This window comes from Quercus robur, chromosome 1 (assembly GCF_932294415.1).
Source record: "Quercus robur chromosome 1, dhQueRobu3.1, whole genome shotgun sequence".
Lineage (NCBI taxonomy): Eukaryota > Viridiplantae > Streptophyta > Magnoliopsida > Fagales > Fagaceae > Quercus > Quercus robur.
In genome coordinates, this window is record NC_065534.1 from 20,074,343 (window position 1) to 20,086,349 (window position 12,007).

The following is a 12,007-nucleotide window of genomic DNA, read 5'->3' on the forward strand; positions in this document are numbered from 1 at the left end:
CATATAAATTTAAAAAATTAATTTATTAATTTTAACTAAATAAAAAAAATCAAAACAGAATTAAAAATCAAAATTCACATGAATTATGATTTAAAGATTAAGAAAAAAAAAACTTGTAGTAACTTTCTCAATTATTCTTAAATTTTCTTGTTAACCAAACACAAAATCATCAATAAACACTAAACTCAAACACAGTGCCAAACTCATTTTTCATTTTCCTAGATCTCTCTCTCCCTCTCCGTCTCGGGTCAAACTCCTCTCTTGGATTTCTCTTATTTCTTTTTCTTTGACAGTCCTCTCCATCGAGTGCCTTAATGGTACTTCCACCGCCGACGAGTGGACTGGCGATTTTCTCCAGACCGGAGACATAGTCGAGGAGCTTCGAATCGGAAACTCGGGTCGGTCCAAATCGGCGTTCAAGAAAGGAAAAGGTGGAGTCCAGAAGACTTTGCACGAGTCGTTCAAGAAGAAAGAGACTTCGATTCTAGTCTAAGTTCGGAAAGGCGTGGACGAGTTCGCCGAGTTGCAAGCTTGCATTGTGCCTAATGACTCGGCCCTTTTGCCCTTAGGTCCATCTCTGAACCTAGCCCTTTCACCCTTCGGGTTCTCCCTCGACCAACAAAGAGCAGAGCAAGGGGCAGATCTTCAAGGTTTTAATAATGGATGCCATGGATTCTTGATCCAAAGAAAACGATGGGAGACATTTGAGTTTTTGGATTTGATGATTTTGTTTGGGTTTGAGAATTTTGGGGGTTTTGGTTTGTTTTTCCTGTGGGTATCTGACCCGATCTTTATCAACAATTCATTTTCTCTCTCTCACAATTCAACCAATCTAGATTTTTTGTATTTGTTTCCCAAGAAGATTTATGGGTTTGAAGGTTAAGGTTTACTTTGTTGGAGATTGGTCTGGTTGTTGGGTTTATGGGTTTGGTTGTTTTATTGGAGATTTGGGTTTGGTTCTTTGTTGGAGATTGATTTTATAGGAGATCTGTATTTTTGTGATTGTTGGGTTTTGTTCTCATTTGAAGATTGCTGTGTGTTTTGCATGTTTGGTTGCTAAGCAAATGCAAGAAAAGAAACAAAAATATTGATTTTTTAAATTTCTGGGCAAGGTTTACTGGGAAGAAAATGAAGAACATGATTAACGGGGAAGAACACATGTTTTTATTTTGGGCAAGGTTTGAACATGATTTTTTAATTTTGTTTTTATTTTTTTTATTTAGTTAAAATTAATAAATTAATTTTTTAAATTTATATGTTGATGTGTTAGTGCTACAGTGAATTATTATTATTATTTTATTGATCCGTTAGTTTCCTCGTTGGTTTGGTGACAGAATGGTGCTTCAAGGACTTAAATGTCCCGCGTTAATTGGTTTAGGGACTAAAAGTAGTAAAAATAAAATGTAGGGACTAAAAGTGCATTTACGCCATTATGTAACATGAAATGTTTCAAGTTGCTTATCATACATCTTTCATTCAATTAAATAAACATTTCAAAATTTCTTTAAACTTTTTTTTAGTATAAATTTTACTTTGAAAAGAATTTTAATTTTTTTGTAACTTTTAAATTAACTTGAAATTTTGTTCACCTATGTTTTCAGGTCAAACTGCTATTAGATTGCTTCTTCATAAGCGGATTCAAATGAATTATGATTGTTCACCAAATTTTGAAACCACATTTAAGGAATCAAGAGCTTTGTAGATTAGAAGTATTCCATGATCTTCTTATACAAAAAAAAAAAAAAAAAAAAAAAAAAACCCTAGTTTCAAAACCTACATCTCCACTTATTATAAGGGGAAAATACCTATATTTAAGGTGATGTATTATCTAGCAAATAAAACTTAAAAAATCCTTGGATTTCCCTTTTTGCCCCCACTACATTTAGTTAAAATTTTTAAGATCTATAACCCTCTATACACTTCAACTGGGTCTTGCTGTACCTTTTTTTATCAAGAAATCATTAACCAGAAGTCTAGGACAAAATAAATGATATTCAATAAATTCAAATTACTGCCAGACATAGGCATTAATATCCATGGTTTTAAAAACTGAACTTGACAAAGGATTGACAAAAAAATGAGAGATGCTACGTCTACAATATTTTTACAACAAATCATGGGTGGTTAGTTGTTATTGGTTCAAATTTAAAACTAACACTAAGATTACTTTTTTGCCCCAACAAAAACAACCAGTAACAACTTGCCACTTAGGATTTGTTGTAAAAATGTTGTAGAAATGTTGTAGACATAGCATTTCTCCAAAAAAATAGATTGTTTTCTATTTTCTGGTCTGACCAGTGGTAAATAATTTAATTTATTTAAAAAATGATTCACCATTATTTAGTAATATAATTAAATAGAATAGATTTATTGGTTTATATTTTTCTTGTGATGCCCCAAAATACTTTAGATATTTCTTATTTTTGAACCTAGCTAGAAGAGACATTAGTTATAAGTAATAACTTACTTCTTGAAAATTAATTAGATAATTTTTTTTGCTCCTAAGAATAAAGAATGAAAGATAGAGAGAAAAAAAAAATTGTACATTTGTAAGCAAAGACATTCTTAATGTCATTTTCTTTTTCCAATGTGAGACTAGTTTTGTAAGAAAGACTTTCTGTTCCATCAGGGACGGACCCAGGTGGGGGCCTAGGCCCCCTGGGTCCAATTATATATATATATATATATATATATAGTTATTATATATTTTATTTTTGTAGTTGAACCCCCTTCCAAAACCTTAGGTCCATCTTTTTCCCAATCAACCTAGCCAACCTAACCCAAATAGAAACTATTCAATCCAAAAACTTAATAAAAATAATAAAAACATTCACAATAGTGATTGTATTTTAGCAAAAAAAAAAAAAACTGTTTTACCACAAAAGAATAAAAAAATCATGTGTTATTAAAGAAGCTAAAGCTAAAAATAAAATAAAATATTTTATTAAGATATATTATATCTCTTTCTTCAATTAAAAAACTCAAATTCTCTCTTTTCCTTTATTATTTTAATGAGTTGTTTATATTATTTCCAATGAAGTGATAAAAAATAGAACATTTGATATTGGGTGTATTGTAAAGGGAGATGGTAATATAAATAAAGTAGCTTTTTAAGATGCTAAAAACTAAAATTTTTAGCACTACCATTGTGAATGCTCTAACTTCAAAAAAAAAAAAAAAAAAAAAAAAATCCTAGCCAACCTAGTATTAAAAAAAAAAAATTTGTTTTTGTTTTTTTGTTTTGTTTTGTTTTGTTTTTTTTTTTTTTTTTTTTTGGTAGATGATTGCATCTTAATGTATTTAGAAATAACAATATTTTTTAATACTATGTGAATGCTTGGAGTTTTATTTATTTATTTATTATTTATTATTTTTTTTATCCTCTTTATACTCCAACCCTCGCTAATTTAAAATCTTGAATTTGACCTTGAGTTCCATGTTGAAAAAAATGAAAGATGTTAAGATATATGTGATTCACTTGTTAGGAACATATGTCACTATTTTATGTAATTGGCTAATCATTTAACAAAACGTACTTTACTTGTATTTGAGTAGATCTAAGATGTGTTTAATTCTTCAAGAAACCTCGTTTCAAGTTCAAGTGTTATAGCCATGAAAGTTTGTCCAAGATTCAAGTGCAGAAAGTGTTGTTCATTAAAGCTCAACAGCTAGCCATCTATTGAGCCTTGAAAAGCTGTTCTAGCCCGTGGCTCAACAGCATCTCGACAGATAGGCATCTGTCGAGGTTTATGAAAAACAGAGTTTCAGGTCTGTTTTGACTCCAATCTGTGATTGTATGTTTGGACTTTCTTTTCTTACAACCCTAGACATATAAAATGATTATTTTAAGGGCCGTCAAAGGTGGAGCAAGTTGCACAAGTGTTGAGCAAAGTTTGTTTAAGCAAATTGTGAACGGAGACAGAATTTGCCTTAGTTCATCTTTCTTGTGAAGAAGCTGCTGTGTTTGTACACCGTAGGGTTTTGTAACCAAGGAGATTCTCGATTTTCATCGTATAATGAACTGAAGAACTTTGCAACCAACAACCTTCTCTAGTTGGTGATTGAAGTCACGTACTGGAATCCGCACAATTGATTAGTCACGTACTGGGAGCCGTGCATGCATTACAAGGAGAGATTGTCACTATAGAACAAGTCCAATTGGGTATTGGGGTAAGGATTCAACTGTAGGTTGGTATAAGGTACTGAGATTCCTTTACTTATAACCACTTGTTTTGATAATAATGGATTCTTGAGAGTGGTGACCTTAAATTCACCTAGTGGGGTTTTGCCTTGATGGTTTTCCCCATTCGTAAACAAATCACCGTGTCAATTTATTTTCCGCTGTATACTTAGTTAATTGGTGATTTGTTTGTACTGCCACGTACATTGCATGTTAAATTGATTAATTAATAAACTTGGCTAATTAATCAATTAATTCATCACAATGGGTCAATACATTCTTGACCTATCAAGTGGTATCAGAGCACGCACACTCTGATTAGATTTTAATATTTTCTGTGTGATCCATTGACCCTTGTTTATCATGGATAGAGGACAGTCTCTCATTATACCTCCTTTATTTGATGGCACTAACTATGCATACTGGAAAGTATGCATGAAAGCTTTCTTGCAGTCTCTAAATGAGAAGGTGGGATGATGCCAAGATCAAGGCGGCAAACTTCAACAGTAGGGCATTGAATGCCTTATTCAGTGCGGTCACTAATGAGGAGTTCAAGAAGATATCCTCTACTGAAACTGCTAAGGAAGCATGGATCATTCTCCAGACAACCTATAAGGGAATCAAAGCTGTTAAGAATTCAAAACTTCAGAGGCTCACTACAAGCTTTGAAGAGATCAAGATGAAGGAGGATGAGTCGTTTGGTGAGTTCTATACCAAGCTAAAGGACATAGTGAACTCAGCCTTCAACTTTGGGAAATCATTTCGGAACTCAAGATTGTGAGAAAGGTGTTCAGATCTCTACCCGAGAGATTTCATGTTAAAATTACTGCAATAGAAGAATTAAAGAACATTAACAAGATTCCTTTGACAGAGCTGGTTGGTAATCTGCAGACCTATGAGTTAGGTTTAATAAGAATTGGTAAATCGAGTAAGAGCAAAAGCATGGAATTGAAGGCCAAGAGCAGTGATACTGATGAGTCTTCAGACAATGAAGATTCTAAGATGAAGTCCTACATCATTAGACAATTCAAGAAGTTTATGAAGAATGCAAGTGGAAAGGGCTTTGACAAGGATCGTAGGCAATCCAGTTCTTCTCAGTTCAAGAGCCAAGACAAAGGAAAAAAGGATACTAGGGATAGTGATCAGTACATTGTTCCCTCGGGACCAAAGTACTTTGGGTGTCAAGGCTTTGGACATATGAAATAGGAGTGCCCCACATATCTTAAGACCATTGGGAAGAGTAAGGTACTTGCTGCTATATTGAGTGACACCGAGCCTGAGGATGATTCTGACAATGAGGATGACAGAATCTTGAATGCCTTCACTGCCACAGTCAATCCTACTGAGGGGATTGTTGAAGACGTGAATAAAAAAGAGGAATTGGTAGAGTCCAAGTTTGAGAAGATGGATGAACAAGATGACATCCATACAGCCTATGCAAAGTTATACAAGGTCTTAGAGAAGCATGAGAAGATGTATAGGTTGACCACCAAGAAGCTTAGTGATGTAGAGCTGGAACGAGAAGAGCTTTCCATAAAATTTGATGAAGCCAATCAGACTATTGGAGCACTGAGGTTTGAGAATAGTTTCATGGCTGAGAAAACCAAGAAACTTGAGGCAGAACTGTTCCAAGTCAGAGCTCAGCTGGAAAGGACTTCAAGCACTAAGCCCGACGAGATGCTCAGTCTTCAGAAATCTGTTTCTGATCGAACCAGTTTAGGGTATGATTTCTCTTCTCCTAGTATTGCTTCTACTAGTACTACTGTTTTTGTTCCTCCTACTAATAATATTGAAACTGAGAAGAATGTTGTTAAAAATGATTTAGCTAGTAAGAACATAGACAATGGTAAATCTATCTTAGGAGCATCCCCTAAACAGGATAAGAAAGAAGCTAGAAACCTAGGGCTAAGAAGACTAACTCTCAAAAGCCTAAATAGAAGAAGTAGCATATCTGTCATCACTATGGAGCAGTCGGTCATACTTGACCTAATTGCTATAAGTGGCTAGCCACTTAACAAAGCAACGGCATGATAGCATCGGAAAACAAAATCAGTTTCCATCCTCTTTTGCTTCTCTTGGAGATCTTTGCAAAGCCCTCATGTTCCTTTCGAACTTGAACGGTTTCAATTCTTCCCCCTTACCGCTGGTTCAAGGGTTTACTCAAAGGAAGGGTTCTTCCAAGGTGTGGAAGGAAAATGGCTCCAAGTGATTATGTCATTTTTTTCTCTCTCCTCTTCTTGTTTTTGTTTGCGTTACTTGAGTGTTTTGCTTTACTATTTTGAGTCAGTCTTATTTTATGCTTTGCTTTGTTTAACATGTTTTTGTTTGTTTTCAGTTTTGTTTATTTTGTTTTTCATATAAAAAAAATTGAAAAATCAGAAAAATACAAAAACAGTGTGTGTCTGTGTACATTGGTACTTGTGTATTTTGGATGGCCATTGAAACAAAGTTTTCTAAACTTTGTATCTCTTGTAGCTTAGATGAGCATCTTTATGTATAATTAAGCAAGTAAGCTTTGTGACTCTTGTTTGTGATGAGTAAGATTAAGTAATTTCTTGTATTACTCGTATCACTCTTTTTAACGGAAATGATTAGAAAATCCTAAGAGAAAGGCATAAATAACCATCTCACCACTGTTGCCCTACCAATCATGAAATGACATTTGTATGCTTCAGCATAGCAAAAGTGGAATGTCAAAATACTTAACATCATTGGATATTTCTTTTCTATTTCTTATATGCCCATGCATGATAAGCTTATTAAAAGAAAAAATATGCAAAGAAAAATAAAAAGCAAAAAGATCAAAATGCTTTATATATGATTGCAAGCGTGTATTCTAAGAGATGTGGGAGTTATAGGATGTACCTCAAAGGTAATAGTTCCCATCAAACAGTTATGATTGTGTGTGGGTTAAAATGATTTTCTCATATCTCAAATCATCATAATATGTATACACTTATACAATCTTGCGATGTTTTTTATACACAACACACAATATTCTTTGCTACTCTTGATACATGTGCATGTACAATGTGATTTGGCCATCACAAGGTTTACATGTGTTAATGTATGCTCACTAAACTGTCTTGACTTGTTTTTGAAATATAAAATTGGTTAGACTTGTTTAGTGTGTGTATGTGTTTTTGGGATCCATGTGCTAAATTTTTTTTGGTTGAGAGATGATTTTGAGTATTCAAAATACTGTTTGGATCATTGGTTGAGTTGCATGTTTGATTGCATTCATATCTGTGTTTTTCTCTTCTTGAAAAACTGTTTTTAAGCAATCTCAACACCTCTCGACACCTCTATCTATCAAGATTTTCTAAACTTTTATATAAGGGTTCAGTGCAATTCAGATTTCATTTCACTCAATCTCTCTCGATCTGTCCATGTCTCTTCACCTCCCAAACTTCCCTCTCTCACTCCAAACTTCATTCTAAGTTGATTTTCGGCCTTAATCAAGTTTCTTATTACTTGGTAAGTGTCTAAATCCTTCATTCTTCATGCATTTCATGCATTAGACCTAGGTTTTTGGGTTTTTGAAATTTTTTTGGGGTTTTTCAAAATTGATGAAGTTATTGAAATTTTTGGGTTGGTTTTTGTGAAAATGCTTTAAAATCTTCATGCATTGCATCTCATGTGCATTATAACTATATTTTCATGCATTTAGATGTGTGTTATATATGTTAAACTGCTTGTGTGCTAGTAGGTTTGGATTGGGTTGAGCCCATGATACAATTATCTTTGCACGTCACATGCTCATGCATTTTCATGCATACATCCTTTACATTCAATTTATTTTTATATATTTGAACTGTTTTTGGGACTTTTCTGAGTGTTTCTTTCTTCTCCCCTCACTCTATAGTTTATGTTAGTGTGTCATGGCACCAAAACGTAAGTTTGCTCCGTCTCGAAACCCTCTTCGTTTCAGGGCATCTTCTTCTTCTGATCCCACCCCCTCCTCTGTTCGATTCCGTGATGAGCAAGCCTGAAAGGACTTCTCGGAGAACTTCCCTAGACAAGAGGTTCATTTGAAATGCCAAATCATTTTGTCAGACTTCTCCGACACTGACTAACCCATTGTCATTTACAGTCGGGATTGGGAGTTACTGTATGACGTCCCGATCACTTGTCCATCCGTTCTGATCTAGGAGTTTTACTCCAACATGCATGGACTTGATTTTTTAGTACCTCTCTTCATTACTTGCGTTCGAGGTACACACATAGTGGTCACACCGAATATTGTATCCAAGATGCTCCATGTCCCGAGGGTAGAGTATCCTGACTTCCCCGATTGTGAGTGTCTGAGAACTGGGTCCAAAGACGAGATGATTTTTGCATTTTATAAGCATCCCACTGATTGGGGCGATCATCAGTTTACTCCATGTTCGACCTTTGCTAAAGGTCCTAGATTCATGAACATGGTTATGACTTTTATTCTTCATCCTCTTTCTCATTATAACTCTATTATTGAGCCCCGTGCTAGATTTTTGCTTTCTTTGTTAGAGCATCTCACTATAGATTTTCCCCCACATTTCATTCTTTCCATCATAGATGTCTATAAGGATATAGCGACCCGCAATAAGCTCATCTTTCCTTCAGCTATCACGAGGATCTTATGCCATTTTTCCGTTCCCTTCCCTGTTTTTGACCACTTTCACGTTATGTGTGCCATTGGCTACACTACCGTTAAATGGAGCGAGGCGCAATTTCGTTCGTGGCAGTCCGGTCTGGCAACTCCTTCCACTCCTTCAGCTCCATCCACCTCCGCTCCCTCTACTTTTGCGGGAGGTGTGACTTTGGATGCGATCATGGCGCAGCTTCAGCGCATGGATGTTCGCCTTGATACACTATCTACTGAGTTGTATCAGGTGAACACCTGTGTCGGCCATATTACTAGATGGTAGGCTCACCTTGGTGGCTTTGTGGAGTCTCCCTCTCCTCCTCCCATGGCACCCGAGGCATTTGAGGACGATGACGATGACGACGACGATGATGATGATGATGAAGGTGCTAGCTCTTCCAGCTCTGACAAGATGTCTAGTTGACACCTTTACCATTTGTCACTCGTGACAAAAATGGGGAGTAGTTTGGGTTATGAGAGTAGTCATAGTTAGGGAGAGGGTTAACATAAGAGATTTTTGTTTGGGGGGGGGGGGGTGTGTACATTGAGGGATGTAGTGAGGACTTGATGTATTTTTTTCTTTTCTTTCTATTTCAGATACATCATATCTTGTATATTGTGGTCTTGTGACTGTTTTGACATACATTGTACTTATATTCCTTTTATATTGATGTATGTTTTTCTTTTCACCTACCCTTACCATGTGTTGTTTCTTTTATTTCTTTATACACATGTTTCTTATATTTTGTATGCAATCTATTATTTTTGTTTTATACTAAGATGCCATGATTAGTTTTGTTTAAAGTGTTTCAAAAATACAGGTTGTCAAAGTCTTTCTTGCCATAAACTCTCTTCTTACAAAATTTTTCAAGAGTTTGTGTTAGGATAGATTTTATTGTATACAACAAATGAATATGAATTGAGTGATTATGACTTCTCTTATATGTTCATTTGTTTGTTGTGGTTTTGTCACGGATTGCCAAAGGTGGAGATTGTTAGGACATATGTGATCACTTGTTAGGAACATATGTCACTATTTTATGTAATTGGCTAATCCTTTGACAAAACACACTTTACTTGTATTTGGGTAGATCTAGGATGTGTTTAATGCTTCAAGAACCTCGTTTCAAGTTCAAGTGTTAAAGTCATGAAAGTCTATCCAAGATTCAAGTGCAGAAAGTGTTGTTCATTAAAGCTTGACAGCTCATCTATCCAGCCTTGAAGAGCTGTTCTAGCCCGTGGCTCGACAGCATCTCGACAGATAAGCATCTGTCGAGATTTATGAAAAATAGAGTTTCAGGTCTGTTTTAACTCCAATTCGTGATTGTATGTTTGTGCTTTCTTTTCTCACAACCCTAGACATATAAAAAGATTATTTTAAGGGCCGTCAAAGGTGGAGCAAGTTACAAAAGTGTTGAGCAAAGTTTATTCAAGCAAATTGTGACCGAAGACAGAATTTACCCTAGTTTATCTTTCTTGTGAAGAAGTTGTTGTGTTTGTGTACTGTAGGGTTTTGTAACCAAGGAGTTTCTCAATCTTCATCATGTGATGAACTGAAGAACTTTGCAGCCAACAACCTTCTCTTGCTGGTGATTGAAGTCGCGTACTGAGATCCGTGCAATTGGTTTGTTACGTACTGGGAGCCGTGCATTACAAGGAGAGATTGTCATTACAGAACAAGTCCAATTGGGTATTGGGGTAAGGATTCAACTATAGGTTGGTATAAGATATTGGGATTCCTTTACTTGTAACCGCTTGTTTTGATAATAGTGGATTCTCGGGAGTGGTGACCTTAAATTTACCCGGTGGGGTTTTGTCTTGGTGGTTTTCCCCATTCGTAAACAAATCACTGTGTCAATTTATTTTCCGCTGCATACTTAGTTTAATTGGAGATTTGTTTGTGTTGCCACATACATTGTATGTTAAATTGATTAATTAATAAAATTTGCTAATTAATAAATTAATTCATCACAAAGGGACAATACATTCTTGGCCTATCAAAGAGATAGCTATACTTCAGTCTCTATAATTAAAACACTCTTTCAAGAATTTCAAACATGAATGTATTAGCTAGTTTTTGTGTAGGCTTTATTAGCATTCTTTTGTTCAATATTGGCCTAAAGTTTGAGCGGACATAATATTTTCTTGTCCTTCAAGAATTTCGAACATGAATGTCTTGGCTAGTGTTTGTGCGGTCTTAACATTCTTTAGTTCAAAATTAGACTAACTTATTTTGTGCGGACGTAATCTTTTTTTTTTAGTTTAATGTTGGGCTAGTTTTTTTTTATAGGCCTAACATATAAGCTTTTTTTTTTTTTTTTAATAAGTTAAATTTCTTGTAACTAAAAATTGGATCAAAATCGATCAAAGTAATCAAAACCAAGGAAAAAAACGATTTTGGTGGTTTAATTTTTCTTTTGACCAGTTTTGACCCACTTTGACATTTCTTCGGTTTTTATTTTAATTGTACTAGACTGATTTAGGTCTCAGATCATAGTTGAATCGATTGCTTTGATCCAGCTTTTAAAATCATGTTATCACCAATCTCTGTTTTTGGTAGGTCAAACTTCACTAATTAATCCGAACGAGGCCAAACTTCAATCAAACATCACTAATTAATTAATCCTAACGAGGATGGTAGCTAGGCCCAATTCTCTACCTCATAAATACTAAATAGACTAGTCAATAACCTATGCAATGTAAGGAAAAATTCAACAAAATATAATCTTCTCTCTATTCTAATTTTTCTAAAGTATGAAATTTGATAATTGGTAGTTATTAATAAGCATTTATTGTGATTATGTTCTTATATAAAACTATTCATTTTACCATTTTAAAAAATAATAATAGAAAATTCTAATGAAAGGTGTACAAATAGGAGGTTTTATAAATCTTTATAGATTAAGTTAATTAAAATTGGAAGCATTGACAACCAAGTGACCATGGCTTTTTCTTTCAAAATATTTTATTATGTATTATATTTATATTCTTCACACATTGCATGTTCCCTTGTGATCATTATAGCTAGGTCAGCTAATATGTACGAACAGTCCAATTGATGACCTTAGAACGTAAAAGCACCCAAAATTTATATATCTACTTTTACCTTAAGAAAAAATTATAAAGATAAATTTTAGGTAGATGCTTTTCAACAATCAACATATGCTTTAATCACTAAAGCCTCTAACTTTACCAAGTTGTTC